Source organism: Lathyrus oleraceus, chromosome 5 (genome assembly GCF_024323335.1).
Source record: "Lathyrus oleraceus cultivar Zhongwan6 chromosome 5, CAAS_Psat_ZW6_1.0, whole genome shotgun sequence".
Classification (NCBI taxonomy): Eukaryota; Viridiplantae; Streptophyta; class Magnoliopsida; order Fabales; family Fabaceae; genus Lathyrus; species Lathyrus oleraceus.
This window is the reverse complement of record NC_066583.1, coordinates 389775855-389793114: the sequence shown is the minus strand read 5'-3', so window position 1 is coordinate 389793114 and position 17260 is coordinate 389775855. Positions and strand designations below refer to the sequence as shown.

Here is a 17260-nt window from a genome sequence, read left to right as displayed (position 1 = left end):
CATACACAAGCATTGCCTCTTAAGGAGGACTTCAGACAGTTTGCCCGGCCCGGTAACAGCCGGGTCTCCAGACTACATGAAGAAGAAAGTTATATACCTCAATGCCAATTGCTTATAAGCAAAGCAATGCAAGTTCTTAAGAGAACTGAGCAACTAAGGGTACCTGGAAACAGTCAAACAGAATCAGCATCCCATTCATAATCAAACAACAATACAAAGAATCAACAATGTACAATCATAACCAAACAATAATGTGCATAGCACAAAGCTCAATGTGAACCAACATCCTACAAAACAGCCACATTAGTTTACAAGTCAAGTAAAATATCCCAAGTGTGAAACAATTCCCTTAATCATTAACTTCTTAACCTGAAAAGCCAAAAACAAGTTCAAATGTAAGTGACAAGACCACTAGGACTAGCCTAGGGTCCAAAAGAGGGAAAAATCCTAAAACAGCAACCAATTCATAATCAAAGTCAAGCTATTTCAATAACAAAGGGATCCCAATTGGTCCCATATCCAAACTATGTACCAATTTTATTCTATGCAACATGTAAGGCAAAAGATGCAATGTTAAGTCATATATGAATGGCCAGCAAGATCACATACAAATAAATGCCAAAAAGGATCAATAAAATCCACAAAAATCATGTCATAAATAGGGGACATCCAACAAGCTTCACGTCAATTTTCAAGCAATTTGGACTAGTAGATCAATAGGAATTAATTAAACATGACAAAGCATGCAAAAACAACATCAAATGAGGCCCAATAATATGCATCAACTTCAATCTAATGGTAAACAGTAATGGTATATGGGAAATACATGGGACCAAAGCTAAATGATAGCTATACATGTTAAGGACTATCCTATCAAATTTCATGGTCATTGGATTAAGTATGTGCATTTGGCGACATGTAGACTAAAGGTTACACAAGTGAAGCTCTAAAAGGCTAGGCAGCAAGGAAAAATATTAATCAAATTGAAAATGGATTGTAAAAATCCACAAAAATTATCATAGCTTCCTAACATGTTAACCAACCACCATGCAAAATTTCATTTCATTTCAACATGCATAGACCACTCAATTAAATCCAGCAAATTGACATCAAGAGGTGTGACACAAATTGTCACACCTAAGTTCCAAAATTCATATCTCTATGGCCAGGAATCAAAAACTCAAGAAATTTATATGGAAATAAGCATCATCCAGTCAACAACCATCACAAAAATTTCCAGACATTTATTTTACAATATGAGAATTTCATGATCAAATTAGTCTAAGGTATCAAAATATACACATGTGGAAGAAACCCTAGGTCAAACGAAAAATATTCCATGCACAACTTTGACCGATAGGTCAAAAATCATCTACACTCAATGACAAAGTCAACAAAATAATTTCCATAATTTTCTGATTTTTCTACATTTTTCCCTGAATTTTTTAAGGTGCTAAAGTATTTATTAGAATTTTTTTGGAATTAATTGAAATTAATTAATTTAAATTAGAATGGCAGTTTGGTAATATTGGTGGCGGGGGCGGTAAACGCCCAATTTGAATTTTCAAACTGGAAATAGGATCAAACGCTTCAATCTCATCGTCTTCAACAATGAATTTTCCAGAAAATGCAGCCATGGCTCAAGAACACGCTTCACTCAAAACCTAACCAAAATGCGCAATCTTATAGTCGTTGGAACCGCACGAGCACGTAGAACATGAATATACATTCCAATTAACCTAAAACTTCCTAAATCTCAAGAATCGTGCAAGTTAGGGTTCTAGATCTAAACTTCGAGTTAAGATTTCTTACGCTACAGTTGTCCGTTTGCAATTCTAAACATATCATGATGTTCTATGCTTCAGGCTCTACATCACGCACACCATAATTCCTCGAAAGCTTGAGATCGAAATTTGAACCAACCTGCTATGGCAGTAGCGATTCTGGACGGATCCGCGCGTGTCTTGGTGAAACAGCAACAGTATTAGCTACAGGAAGGGTGATGTGAAGCTCAGTTTTGCTCGATTGTGCTCCTAGTTCTTGAATCCGCGATTCACCATGGATGGAGCTCCTTTGGACAGTTGCATATGGCACGGTTTTGGTAGCTTTCTTGCACAAACAGATGGAGTACTTGCCAATAGGAGATCAATGCAAAAAGAAGAATGCAAATTGATCAAGTTTCGAAGGAGTTTGGAAGATTTTTGTGTTTGTGAGTTCTTAAAGATTCTAGAGAGGATTTGATGATTTTGATCTCAATTTTGGTGAAATGAATAATCTGTTATGTTTAGGAAGAGATTAAGCTTATATATGTTAGCTTAATCATGATTAATCAATGTAATTAACCAAATTGGCAATGTTAAGCTAATTGTGCATTTTCCTTCAATTTGGCCAAAATGCCCTCTCTCCAAATCAGTTCATGTAGCAGCTCAATTTTGGTTCCAACAAGTCCAAAATACCATATGTAATGTGTAGAAACAAGTTTCATTTCAATAGGCCATGTATCTTGCAATTTCATCATGTGGTAGAAAAATGCCTAATTATGCACTTTCATTCTTCAAGCCAAAACTCAAATTATGAGGCCTAGCCATGAAATGAGGATTCAAACACATTCCAAATGCCATTCCTGAGGTGTTACAAAAAGTCCCATCTCAAAATTCCAAATATTTTGACATTTGGACAATTTTGCCCCTGATCCAGTTTAACAGTCCAGTTGAAAAGTGACTTTTTGCCTTGGCCACTTTTGGAAAAATCCAATGGTGCACCCTTGAAGTACATGTCAAATGGAGTTTGTGCATATAAAGAACTTGCAATTTGGACCAACCATGTGGTAGTTATGGTCTCCTGATTACGGGTCTTTTTTGAAATTCACTGAGCCATATTTTGCAAACCACAAATTGGATTTTTGAGTTCTTGGACTTTTTGGAATGGTGAGAACAAGATCTTCAACTTTCATGTTGGACAAAATTCCATTTGAAGCTTGTATGATGAAGTTATTTTGAGGAGAAAAAGTTTCCATTTTGGGCAGCTGAGATTACAGGTCATCTGCTATTTTTGGAAACTTTCTGTCTGGCCTCCAAATCTTCAACCTTGGTCTTTGGCATGTCAAATGAGACTTATATGGACATGAATGAGGTCTTTCAAACCATTTCCCACCTTCCAATCCATAAAATCAGGCACAGTTGACCACAGTTGACTTTCTAGGGTTTCTGGTTGACTGAACAATGACTGGTGACTTCTGAGCATCCAATCTTTGGCCAAACCACTTCAAAATGATCCTTGGACCATATGAGCTTAAAAAATCAACCCTAGGGCTTTGTCTCAATGAAAATAGCACTTGCTTGCTTGACTGACTGATTCTCCTGGTCAGTTAGACCTGATTCATCAACTGAGCTTGCACTTGGGCACATGGACAATGCAATGTTATGCAGTGGACATTGTTAATGCTATGACCTAATATGCAATGAATGTACACAATGGTAGGGTGCAAATTTGAGGTGCTACAGCTGCCCCTATTCAATCAGCTGGGAACCCGAATGGATGAGAGCAACGACTGTCAGACTTTCAGGGTAAACAGGGATTGAATACCAAGTACCGCAGAAATTTGCACACTGCTGGGGATTTTTATTGTTTTCTTCTTTTTCTGCTTCAGAGGTACAACCACATCCAGACATCGACACACGATGCATGGGAACAGGAATCATCTCAACTAGATGCCAACGGACAACTAGGAAACACTCAACGTTTACCAAAACCAACGGAGAGGTAACTCAACTCTACTGGGGATAACCAGGAAAGGATACAACCATACGTCAGCGGACGTAATGGGGAAAAACTCAACGTTTACCAAGACCAACGGAGAGGTAACCAGACATCATAGGATGAAAGGGAGAGAGATACAACCATACGTCAGCGGACGTAATGGGGAAAAACTCAACGTTTACCAAAACCAACGGAGAGGTAGCCAAACATCATAGGATGAATGGGAAGACTCGACCAGACGTCATAGGACGAAAGGGAGAAGCTCGACGTTTATCGACACCAACGGAGAAGGAGAAAACTCAGCCAGACGTCATAGGACGAAAGGGAGACTCAACCAGACGTCATCGGACGAAAGGGAGAAGGAGAAAACTCAGCCAGACGTCATAGGACGAAAGGGAGAAGGAGAAAACTCAGCCAGACGTCATAGGACGAAAGGGAGACTCAACGTTTATCGACACCAACGGAGAAGGAGGAAACTCAGCCAGACGTCATAGGACGAAAGGGAGACTCAACCAGACGTCATCGGACGAAAGGGAGAAGGAGAAAACTCAGCCAGACGTCATAGGACGAAAGGGAGACTCAACCAGACGTCATCGGACGAAAGGGAGAAGGAGAAAACTCAGCCAGACGTCATAGGACGAAAGGGAGACTCAACCAGACGTCATCGGACGAAAGGGAGAAGGAGAAAACTCAGCCAGACGTCATAGGACGAAAGGGAGAAGGAGAAAGCCACTTCACGAGGGAAAGGCACCACAACCGGAAACCGAATAGGACGTCTACTGGGAATTCGGGTTGGGAAATCAACCAGACATTAATGAATGAATGGGAATAGGGTACACAATCAGACGTTCGCGGACGAATGAGAAAAACACAACGTTTATCGAAACCAACGGAGAGGTAACCAATCATCATAGGATGAATGGGAAGAGATATACAACCATACGTCAGCGGACGGAATGGGAAAAACTCAACGTTTACCAAGACCAACGGAGAGGTAACCAATCATTAATGAATGAATGGAAGGAGAGATACAACCATACGTCAGCGGACGTAATGGGGAAAAACTCAACGTTTACCAAAACCAACGGAGAGGTAACCAATCATCATAGGATGAATGGGAAGACTCGACCAGACGTCATAGGACGAAAGGGAGAAGCTCGACGTTTATCGACACCAACGGAGAAGGAGAAAACTCAACCAGACGTCATAGGATGAAAGGGAGACTCAACGTTTATCGACACCAACGGAGAAGGAGGAAACTCAGCCAAGACGTCATAGGACGAAAGGAGACTCAACGTTTATCGACACCAACGGAGAGGGAGGAAACTCAGCCAAGACGTCATAGGACGAAAGGGAGACTCAACGTTTATCGACACCAACGGAGAGGGAGGAAACTCAGCTAAGACGTCATAGGACGAAAGGGAGACTCAACGTTTATCGACACCAACGGAGAAGGAGGAAACTCAGCCAGACATCATAGGATGAAAGGGAGAAGGAGAAAGCCACTTCACGAGGGAAAGGCACCACAACCGGAAACCGAATAGGACGTCTACTGGGAATTCTGGTTGGGAAGCCAACCAGACATTAATGAATGACTGGGAATAGGGTATACAATCAGACGTTCATGGACGAATGAGAAAAACACAACGTTTATCGAAACCAACGGAGAGGTAAATCCACTTGGGGAAACAACTAGACGTCATAGGACGAATAGGAAAAACTCGACGTTTATCGACACCAACGGAGAGGAGGAAACTCTGAGGGGAATCATATGGTATTACCAAATGATCTGTAGGGAATAAGCAACTAGACATCATCGGACGACTAGGAAAAACTCGACGTTTATCGACACCAACGGAGAGGAGGTTCAACTGGGGAAGACCCTGTGGGGAAAGATATCAACTATACGCCAACGGACGCATAGGAAAAACTCGACGTTTATCGACACCAACGGAGAGGAGGACTCTTCTAGGGAGAGCGAACACAACCAAATCATCAACGGATGATAGGGAAAAACTCGACGTTTATCGACACCAACGGAGAGGAGGAACTTCACTAGGGAAGGGACGACGTTACGAACATCGAAAGATGATGTTTACTGACATCAAAGAAGACCAGACACTACGCATGACTGGGAAAGCACCGAAAGATGGTGTTTACCGACACCAAAGAAACAACACACGCGGGTGCTGACAGGATACTGACATCTACATGTCTGGGCAAGACTGAACACTTGCGGGGGGTCTCACTGGGGAACAAGGTCACGACAGCGAGCAAACAGGAAGGAACACCAAGGATACCGGGTTGTAGGTATGAAACAGGTGACCGACCAAACGTGAATTGGTTTGTGTTCCAAAACACTCAACATCCTGAAGAGGGCTAGAAAAGCAGTCTTGTTAAAGGATGGACATTCGATTCCACAAGGAATACGAATCTTACTCGACTGGGGAGGACGACTTCGACCCAAGAGCGCATGAGACGTATTATCTATAGCCGTCAAAACGTAGATAATAGACTCGCAGGGAAGATTATCCATAACCGGGTTGTAGGTTGTTAGGTGGATAAGCGACCGACATCATCCTGAAGAGAGCAAAGGCAAACTTGTTAAAGGATGGACATTCGATTCCGAACAAAGGAATACGAACCTTACTCTGCTGGAGAAAACAATCAAAGGACTGACCAGAGAGTGCATGAGACATATTATCTATAGCCGTCAGAACGTAGATAATATACTCGCATGGAAGATTATCCATAACCGGGTTGTAGGTTGTTAGACGGATAAACGACCGAAAAGAAAGGCATCAGGGTACCAGACTAGGTATGCAAAAGATGACCAATCAAAAGAGGATAAAGTTGCTAACTCGGAGCAAATACCCAAAAGAAAGGGGGAGACCCACTGGGGACAATACTGCTTGATCAAGGCGAGTATCCAGAGGGGAAAAGAATATCAATACCGCAAATTGGATACTGATAACTGCAAAGAGGGGATTACATCTACCGGTTAGTAGGCAGAAAACCACGGAAAAGTAACCAGTCATCGATAAGATGAGCACACAGGGTTAACTCCACCAAGGGGATGAAAGTGGGATTTTACAACTACCAGGAGTAGGTAGAAAACCAACAACGATAGGACTTACAACTACCGGGTTGTAGGTAGAGGCCAACAAACAGAATGAACCACAAAGGTTACCTCTGCTAGGGGACGAAAGTGGGATTTTACAACTACCGGTTTGTAGGTAGAAAACCACGACGATAGGACTTACAACTACCGGTTTGTAGGTAGAGGCCCACAAATTCCGCTGAGGATAAGATGAATGAGTGCCGGTTAGTGAGCAACTATTCATTTATGCCCTAGGGAAAAACAGGAGACAGCCCAAATAGGCCAATTCAGGAGCGATCCGAAAAGGCAGACTGGATCAAGACTCATCCTAATGAGGAAAGAACTCAATAGGGAAAACCCATCCCATTAGGGAGGGAACGGAAGCAACCGTCCTCCACGAGGATGTATCTCAGTGGGGAAATGGCAGGAAAGGATAGACACTTTCTGCTTAAGGGGTAGACTCTACATGGAGAGATCAGACACACCCACATCTACTAGGAGACTACTGGGGGGAGAAACAGGTTTTTCTTTCACCAACGGATGAGGAAATAAACCTCTCTGGGGGTACCAATCCTGAGTGTCGTCAGGAGCAACTGTAGCGAAAGCGCTGTACAGACGTCGAACAAGAAGCTGCTTCTGCCGGGGAGACGGTCTGATCGGGTTAACACATGAATGCATATGTTTGAATTTTTCTATGGCGTAATGCTCCATTATGAATGGAAATGCTACGCCTTTGAGGATGCAATGATTACTATATGCAAAATGCAAAGTGAATGAAAACCCCGCTAGGGAGCCCACTGATCAAATACTCCACTCTGTGGGGAGACTCTGCTGAGGAAATCTGCTTGATGAAAACTCTGTAGGGAGAGCACTGACTTCTCACTCATGCTGGAGAACAGAGATACCAAGAATCATCCAGATCTCTGGTGAAAATAGATAGGCATCGATGAAGTTCCTCATGTCAACCACTCTGCTGAGGACCTACCTGAAAAAATGACGGAATACTGAGACGTCAATCCTCCAAATACCGAATCATTGCAGAAAAGCATTCGTGCCAGGGAGAGGAGAAGACTGCTCTGTTGGAGAGACGAAAATTGAAGTCTTCAGTACACCTACTGCTCGAGAACTGGCCCACGATAATGTCCAAAACAACAACCTTGCTGGGGATGCCCCACGATAGGGCTCAAACAGCACTCTATTAGGGATGCCCCACCATAGGGCTAACAGAGACTTGGAGAAAACATGTTGCACTGTCGGGGACGTGAAGATGAACAACTTCAACCAACACTGCACTGAGCAACCTCGCTGAGGAGAGACCATGAAAAGGTTCTACAGGACAAAGATACAGTTATGCTCGAGATACGAACGACTGTCTTACCCGTCGGTAATCATACCACCCTTGGGAGAGCACTGCGGGTCTCCTAGGTATCCTTTCATCATTGTGAATGTTCACTTTGTTTAAGAACAATTTTGTGAAAAATTTGTTATTTTGAAAACAATGATACTTTATCAATTAAAAGCATGCAAAACATTTGTTGAGTTGAAACAAATAAGAGTGCAAATAATTGGATAAAAGCTCAAATCGATGTGATGGAATGGTAGTCCGCAAAGGGCGAGACTCCATAGATCCGTACAAGTTTGAAATCGGTGATATATATTGGAGAGGGCTACATTGAACATAATGACCTTTCCTCTACCATTCTGAATTTCGATGTATTCGGAGCTTCGGTCGATGACGCATAGAGGATTCCTGGCGGATGACAGATATAGAACACGGTCTTGTCAAGATGCAGTTACTTGCCAAATCCCTAATTTTTGCCTAGATTGCCCCGGTGTGAGGTGCTCAATCTAGCGAGATGCAAATTCTTTTTTTCAATGTCTCTAACTTTTGCCTGGATCGCCCTTTCGGGTTTTCAATCCACCGAGACGCTCCTTTTTGCCTAAGTTACCCTTTGGGGTGTTCAACTTAGCGAGCTGTTTTGCTTTTTTTTTTTTTGTTTAGGCTAAGTATTTCTTGACTGCATCTGGATTCACAGGACGAGTGAACTTCTTCATCCATTGCTGTAAGTGTCAAAGCACCGCCTGAAAAGGCTCTCTTGAAAACATATGGACGTTCATAGCTTGGAGTCCACTTGCCCCTGGAATCGGGCACGAAAGACAAGACTTTCTTGAGCACAAGGTCATTTTATCAGAACTCGAGACTCGACCTTCTAGTCGAATGCTTTCGTCACTCTCTGCTGATATAACTGACCATGACACTTGGCAGTTAATCTCTTCTTTTCGATCGAATTCAGCATCAGTCAACTTGGGACTTTGAGGGTGCTATTTTTCCTTTGTTTTTTCTTTTGATTTTGCTTTTGATTTCTTTTGATTTCTTTTGCACCCTTTCTTTCTTTGTTTTTTTTTTTGATTGATTTTTTCTTGATGCCCCAGTTGGCTGTTCTGCTGATTCTCGAGATGCAGCTGAGTGATCTTCTTTTCTTGCTCAAGAAGCCGGGAAATCTCGTCAGGAATCCCTTCAACATCATCTTCTTCTACTTCGAATACAGGGAATTCAAAATTGGGAGATGACGTCCGATCGTTATGTTCAATGGGTTTGAGAAACAACCTGCATAATGATTTTGATATGAAAAACTTTTTGGAAAACAAACAAGACAATCGTTATGCAGATGAAAAGACTGCTTTTATTCCTGTTTTTAGGGTTTTTTATGATCACCAATTTCATGCAAAAAGCGAAAAGGGAAAACAATTGGAAAAACAAATGTTTAACATGCATTTACTTGAATGAAAATATCATTGCACAAAATGTTGCCAACAATGTCATCACTTCTCCTTTTGGCATGGGAGAAGGGTTTTTAAACAAAGTGATTATTACTCTGACTTATGAACAACTGTAGGAACGCCCACAGTGACCCAATTGTGATAGATCCCACCAGGGATAACAACTGTCAGAATCTCTTGCATTAGTAGCTTCTGCTTTTGATCAACCCTCTTTGTTGAAGACCTCAGGAGAAAAGCCAACGCCAGCCCGCGACTTGTTATCTTCAAGCTTGATTAACACGGGGACCCAAGTCTTCAAAGTTCAGAATACCTGACTGCACGAGGTCTTGAACCTTCACTTTCAACTGAAAGCAACTATCCATATCATGACCAGGAGCACCCGAATGATACACACAATGCTGCTCAGGCCTATACCACCACCGAGGGTTGACGGGTATAGCCGGCGGGTCTCTGGGAGTAATCAAGTTCCGCTCTATCAACGAGGGATACAGCTCTGCGTAAGACATAGGGATCGGACCAAAAATGACCCTCTTCCTCTCATTACTTGTATTGGCTTGATTATCATAGGGAGGCTGGTAAGCCTGCTGTTGCGGACGATGTTGCTGATGTTGATACCGCTGAGTTGGCCTTCCCTGTTGCTGTTGGGTTGCTGGAATAGTCACAGCGGCAACTTGACGATATTGTCCTCTGTTCGCACTCCCTCGCCGGTGCACAGCATTTGTTTCACTCTCTCCCTTTTTGGGTGCCCCAGAGAATGGCTTCTTAGAATTCAACGAACTTGAAGAGCCACGATGGCGAACCGGAGTACGGGTTGCTCTGACATTAACAGTTTCTGTAGCAAGAGGCTGTCCATTGATTATGATACCCCTCAAATCATCATCCACGTCGTAGTTGTTGACGGGAATAATGACAGCAGCAATTTGATCATTAACGGGGACCCCCTCTGGTGAAGCATGACTGGGTGGCAGAATCATGGCTTCCTGTCTCTGGGCTAAGGCTCGCAGCTCCTCTTGCCCCTGAACGACCCCTTGCATCATGGTCATGAACTGGGCCATGTTTGCCCTCATCTCAGCCAACTTAGTCTGAACCTGATCCATACTCCTCTGATGATTCGATCTGGTTGCGGTGCGGACGATGATCAACAATCCTGTCTCAGACAGGAGCCAGAGTGAGAAGTCCGAACTAGAACACCTGTTATGCAACATGTTATGATTATGATGCTAATGCATATGATGCACATGATAATGATCATTTCTCAGGCCTTCAAAGAGCCTGATTCATCTTCGAAAAAAAGCAATCTGCAGCAACGACACAGTATACAAGAGCAATAAGTATCGAGTGAAACCAACAATTTCATCTGTAAATGAGCACTCGGATCCATCAGTGAACAGGCTCTGGAATGTACCTGAGAAAGGATATGCATGCAGGGATTAGTTTTTTTTTCTTTTTTCATTTTTTATTGCATTTCTTTTGAAAAATAAACATGCTATGATGCACATGATGCAGACACGACCGGCAAGCTGTGCGATCTCTGAACACAGGATCGAAGCTTCGGCTCGAATTCTGATCACAATCATCTGAAACCCCAAAGTCAACTGGTCAACTGTCGTCTGAACCCAATCTGAGAAACTGAGTCACCAACAGAACCCTGAGTCACCAACAGAACCCTGAGTCACCAACGGAACTCTGAGTCGCCAACAGAACTCTGAGTCACCAACAGTCACCATCTGTACCTGTTAAAATGATCATTCCCTCCCCACTCACGGGTGTCGTCTAGGCCAGGGTAAGGTCAAGAGAAACGCAGGATAAACAACCCTTTCAAGAATATCATCCTGTGCACACCAGATGTATGCACCGATAATACCCCATCAGAGTCTGAACTGCTCGTGATATCAATGTTCCGCTAAGTGGCGTACACCACCCGCTTCCCATGAATCACTCTATTCCTAGGTTTCCTAGATTGCACTCATGGCCTGGGTATTGGGCCTTTTACCTCGAATATCACCCACCCCCAATCAGAGAACACACAGCCAGCACAGCAGAAAAAATGAATGAATGCAAACATTAATGCACACATTGAATGCAAACAGTAAACGACATGAATGCAATAAATAAAGCAGCATATAACAACCAAAGCCCTATCCTAGAGAGCGCTAGGAGAGACTCGCTTAGGGAAGAAGGACCAGCACAGGTCAACTTCTCTAGTGGGTTTCCCCAGCAGAGTCGCCAGCTGTCGCATTACGCGAAAAACCGGCGGGAAAACAGAACAACAGAGCCGCCACCGTGCGTTATTTATCCCAAAAGAGGGAAAGGAAACGCTCAGAGTAAACCTGGAAAAAGACGTGGTCTCGCGACCAAAGAGAATGGGATCGGGAGTCGGTTATGCGAAGGGAAGGTATTAGCACCCCTACGCATCCGTCGTACTCGACGGGATCCACGCACGATAGGAAGGAAATTGGTTGCTAAAACACTGCTCAAATAAACATCTATACAGGCTGAAAGAGACACAGGATTACAGACAAGACTGACTCGGCAGGACATCGTATCCTGGGCCTACTTAGTCTATCAAGCATAGACATCAGAGTCGAAGTAGTTCGGACTGGGGAAACGACACATGCTCGCTAGGATGTCGCATCCTATGCATACGTATCTCCTTTGGACGAAGGAGAATCAGAGCATCCGTAGCTCGGCTGACACGCACGCAAACAAACAAAACACAGGCGAACGTGGAGCCCGACTGCCAATCACTGGACTTATGTCAGCATCCGAACCAAAACACACACACTGGAACCCAAATGCCACTCGATGGACTTACATCGGCTTCCAAGCACACAACAACACAACAAGTTGATAGGGAGTCGGGGACTCGAGCCTATAACTGCCAAACAACACACACCAAAGAAAAGAAAAGGCGCCCGGAGAGATCAGCTCAATCTCCTGCCTACATACTTCATCTGGTGTGAAGATCAGGGCGATGTAGTTCCCCTACGCAGGGACAAGGATCTAGCCTAACCAGATAACAGAGGGAGATACAACTCTAGGGAGACTACGACTCGAGCCTAGATGTTGTCATGCAAAATCAACCCTAAGTTATGGTTTCTAGCTAAATGGCACGAGGGCCAACCTATCCTAAACAGACACAGGAAAAAAACAGGGTCTCGATTGCAACTAGGGCAAGAGAAAGGGGATATCTCAATCACAACAGGGGTGAGAGAAAAGAATATAGTGTTAGTGGTTAGTCAAACTCGACAAGACATCGCGTCTAGTGCCTACGTATCTCATCTGGACATGAGAATCAGAGTTGCCGTAGTTCGGCTAAACTATTCCTGTTGGTTTGTGTTTTTTAAGTGGACCACGTCACTACGCAATCTACCGGATGCTCGACCTTTGGAGACTTACTCACCTGTAGTAGAAGGAGTTAACGTATCCTTAAGAGGGGATGGTGTTTGTTTGTGTTTTAAGAAAGCTCAAGCAAGAAAGGAAGTCCTATACGAAGGAACCGTGCTACCTTAATTGTCATGCAAACGAGACTACGCGGAGTCTAGCAAACCTAGGGGATACAATCACACCACACAAACATATACAGCATGAAATAAACACACCAACAAGGGGCTCAAACATCAAGGCTAGGCTTTAGTCGAGGGGTCATATCAACCTCAACAAACAAGCCTCTGTATCGGGGTCAGGTTAGCTCTTAACCTTGCCATTGAGGGGCTAAGGTGAAGCTGATGAAAGGTGATGAGGGGCGTGCCTCATTGCTTCTATCTCTGGTCAGAGAGAGCATCAGACAAGGGAGCGTGGGTCCAGAATGGGGGGACCCTTCTACGCTCAGGACATAGACTCGACTGTACAATGTACAAGATCTTGGGCTTGGATCTCAATGCTACAACCATGTAATGGGAGCAAGGAGAAGACTCACAGAATAGTGGGGGATAGATTGCTTATCCCTACCTTCCACCAATTGCCTCAAGTGAGGACTTTACCTGCTTGGGACAAATATAAACATACACAAGCATTGCCTCTTAAGGAGGACTTCAGACAGTTTGCCCGGCCCGGTAACAGCCGGGTCTCCAGACTACATGAAGAAGAAAGTTATATACCTCAATGCCAATTGCTTATAAGCAAAGCAATGCAAGTTCTTAAGAGAACTGAGCAACTAAGGGTACCTGGAAACAGTCAAACAGAATCAGCATCCCATTCATAATCAAACAACAATACAAAGAATCAACAATGTACAATCATAACCAAACAATAATGTGCATAGCACAAAGCTCAATGTGAACCAACATCCTACAAAACAGCCACATTAGTTTACAAGTCAAGTAAAATATCCCAAGTGTGAAACAATTCCCTTAATCATTAACTTCTTAACCTGAAAAGCCAAAAACAAGTTCAAATGTAAGTGACAAGACCACTAGGACTAGCCTAGGGTCCAAAAGAGGGAAAAATCCTAAAACAGCAACCAATTCATAATCAAAGTCAAGCTATTTCAATAACAAAGGGATCCCAATTGGTCCCATATCCAAACTATGTACCAATTTTATTCTATGCAACATGTAAGGCAAAAGATGCAATGTTAAGTCATATATGAATGGCCAGCAAGATCACATACAAATAAATGCCAAAAAGGATCAATAAAATCCACAAAAATCATGTCATAAATAGGGGACATCCAACAAGCTTCACGTCAATTTTCAAGCAATTTGGACTAGTAGATCAATAGGAATTAATTAAACATGACAAAGCATGCAAAAACAACATCAAATGAGGCCCAATAATATGCATCAACTTCAATCTAATGGTAAACAGTAATGGTATATGGGAAATACATGGGACCAAAGCTAAATGATAGCTATACATGTTAAGGACTATCCTATCAAATTTCATGGTCATTGGATTAAGTATGTGCATTTGGCGACATGTAGACTAAAGGTTACACAAGTGAAGCTCTAAAAGGCTAGGCAGCAAGGAAAAATATTAATCAAATTGAAAATGGATTGTAAAAATCCACAAAAATTATCATAGCTTCCTAACATGTTAACCAACCACCATGCAAAATTTCATTTCATTTCAACATGCATAGACCACTCAATTAAATCCAGCAAATTGACATCAAGAGGTGTGACACAAATTGTCACACCTAAGTTCCAAAATTCATATCTCTATGGCCAGGAATCAAAAACTCAAGAAATTTATATGGAAATAAGCATCATCCAGTCAACAACCATCACAAAAATTTCCAGACATTTATTTTACAATATGAGAATTTCATGATCAAATTAGTCTAAGGTATCAAAATATACACATGTGGAAGAAACCCTAGGTCAAACGAAAAATATTCCATGCACAACTTTGACCGATAGGTCAAAAATCATCTACACTCAATGACAAAGTCAACAAAATAATTTCCATAATTTTCTGATTTTTCTACATTTTTCCCTGAATTTTTTAAGGTGCTAAAGTATTTATTAGAATTTTTTTGGAATTAATTGAAATTAATTAATTTAAATTAGAATGGCAGTTTGGTAATATTGGTGGCGGGGGCGGTAAACGCCCAATTTGAATTTTCAAACTGGAAATAGGATCAAACGCTTCAATCTCATCGTCTTCAACAATGAATTTTCCAGAAAATGCAGCCATGGCTCAAGAACACGCTTCACTCAAAACCTAACCAAAATGCGCAATCTTATAGTCGTTGGAACCGCACGAGCACGTAGAACATGAATATACATTCCAATTAACCTAAAACTTCCTAAATCTCAAGAATCGTGCAAGTTAGGATTCTAGATCTAAACTTCGAGTTAAGATTTCTTACGCTACAGTTGTCCGTTTGCAATTCTAAACATATCATGATGTTCTATGCTTCAGGCTCTACATCACGCACACCATAATTCCTCGAAAGCTTGAGATCGAAATTTGAACCAACCTGCTATGGCAGTAGCGATTCTGGACGGATCCGCGCGTGTCTTGGTGAAACAGCAACAGTATTAGCTACAGGAAGGGTGATGTGAAGCTCAGTTTTGCTCGATTGTGCTCCTAGTTCTTGAATCCGCGATTCACCATGGATGGAGCTCCTTTGGACAGTTGCATATGGCACGGTTTTGGTAGCTTTCTTGCACAAACAGATGGAGTACTTGCCAATAGGAGATCAATGTAAAAAGAAGAATGCAAATTGATCAAGTTTCGAAGGAGTTTGGAAGATTTTTGTGTTTGTGAGTTCTTGAAGATTCTAGAGAGGATTTGATGATTTTGATCTCAATTTTGGTGAAATGAATAATCTGTTATGTTTAGGAAGAGATTAAGCTTATATATGTTAGCTTAATCATGATTAATCAATGTAATTAACCAAATTGGCAATGTTAAGCTAATTGTGCATTTTCCTTCAATTTGGCCAAAATGCCCTCTCTCCAAATCAGTTCATGTAGCAGCTCAATTTTGGTTCCAACAAGTCCAAAATACCATATGTAATGTGTAGAAACAAGTTTCATTTCAATAGGCCATGTATCTTGCAATTTCATCATGTGGTAGAAAAATGCCTAATTATGCACTTTCATTCTTCAAGCCAAAACTCAAATTATGAGGCCTAGCCATGAAATGAGGATTCAAACACATTCCAAATGCCATTCCTGAGGTGTTACAAAAAGTCCCATCTCAAAATTCCAAATATTTTGACATTTGGACAATTTTGCCCCTGATCCAGTTTAACAGTCCAGTTGAAAAGTGACTTTTTGCCTTGGCCACTTTTGGAAAAATCCAATGGTGCACCCTTGAAGTACATGTCAAATGGAGTTTGTGCATATAAAGAACTTGCAATTTGGACCAACCATGTGGTAGTTATGGTCTCCTGATTACGGGTCTTTTCTGAAATTCACTGAGCCATATTTTGCAAACCACAAATTGGATTTTTGAGTTCTTGGACTTTTTGGAATGGTGAGAACAAGATCTTCAACTTTCATGTTGGACAAAATTCCATTTGAAGCTTGTATGATGAAGTTATTTTGAGGAGAAAAAGTTTCCATTTTGGGCAGTTGAGATTACAGGTCATCTGCTATTTTTGGAAACTTTCTGTCTGGCCTCCAAATCTTCAACCTTGGTCTTTGGCATGTCAAATGAGACTTATATGGACATGAATGAGGTCTTTCAAACCATTTCCCACCTTCCAATCCATAATATCAGGCACAGTTGACCACAGTTGACTTTCTAGGGTTTCTGGTTGACTGAACAATGACTGGTGACTTCTGAGCATCCAATCTTTGGCCAAACCACTTCAAAATGATCCTTGGACCATATGAGCTTAAAAAATCAACCCTAGGGCTTTGTCTCAATGAAAATAGCACTTGCTTGCTTGACTGACTGATTCTCCTGGTCAGTTAGACCTGATTCTTCAACTGAGCTTGCACTTGGGCACATGGACAATGCAATGTTATGCAGTGGACATTGTTAATGCTATGACCTAATATGCAATGAATGTACACAATGGTAGGGTGCAAATTTGAGGTGCTACAACATGGTTTTGGGGAAGTTGTGGAAGGTTTATAGAGGTGGACTTGAAAATTGCGTTATTGGGTAGCTTCAACCTGTTATTGATGATTTAGAGAAGCCTGATTATGTTGAAAGAGT

General features: G+C 42.1%; 1 pseudogene; it reads left to right on the top strand.

Moving 5' to 3' along the window:
* The window catches only part of LOC127085013 (calcium-dependent lipid-binding protein-like), a 128843-nt pseudogene that overhangs the window by 58318 nt on the left and 53265 nt on the right, over window positions 1-17260 (top strand).